The sequence below is a fragment of the Triticum dicoccoides genome, chromosome 1B, assembly GCF_002162155.2.
Source record: "Triticum dicoccoides isolate Atlit2015 ecotype Zavitan chromosome 1B, WEW_v2.0, whole genome shotgun sequence".
NCBI lineage: Eukaryota > Viridiplantae > Streptophyta > Magnoliopsida > Poales > Poaceae > Triticum > Triticum dicoccoides.
Window position 1 is genome coordinate 679,508,139 of NC_041381.1, and position 820 is coordinate 679,508,958.

Sequence of the window (820 nt, forward strand, 5' to 3'; positions counted from 1 at the left end):
TGCAAGTTTTTTTTTTTTTTTTTTTGCTGATTGTTTACTGCATTGCTCATAACTTCTAAAAAATTTACTGGTTCTCTACTAAATCCTGTATCAGTTTTTTGTATTTCTTGGTCAGCTATGAAGGATTAAAGGACCTGAATATGGCGCTGATGTTCGATCTTGGGAGCTGCCAAATCGAGTTCTCGATCATTTCGTTCGGTTCGATCAGCTTCCACACGACCCCCCAAACACCACTATATATATATGGGCCCCCGAAAAAGATAGCCTAGTTTTTGGTTGTGACTAATACAAAAGGTCTTGAAACTAGGTCTTAGACTTGACTTTAAAATAGCTACAAATAAATAGCACTGATGTATATACTCCCTCCGTTCCAAAATATAGTGCGTCTGTGCTTTCCGAGATTCAACTTTGACCATAAATTTAAGAGTGCTGCTATGCACACGATACCTAAGGGACGATCACTGGACGATAGTGCAAATGAAACCATCCATACGAAGGAGTAGGTGCAACACAGCCAGTGGAGTAACATATCGTGCGCCAGTCGTCCAGTAGGTATCGTTTGTGAAGTAGTTTCGTAAATTTAACCAACAAGACCGACTGCGGTGTGAGCAATAATTATATAATTGAGAAGTTCTCTTGAATACGAATTCACTGGTATAAATTTTGCTTCCGCCGTAGTTGCTCTCGTTGGTTAAATTTATGCTCAAACTTAAAGCGCGGGAATCGAGAACGCATTACATTTTGAACGGGGGGAGTAGTAAATCTCCCATCAAGCTCAGCATGGATATGAAGGGAAATGGCTTAAAATATATTTGCCGAA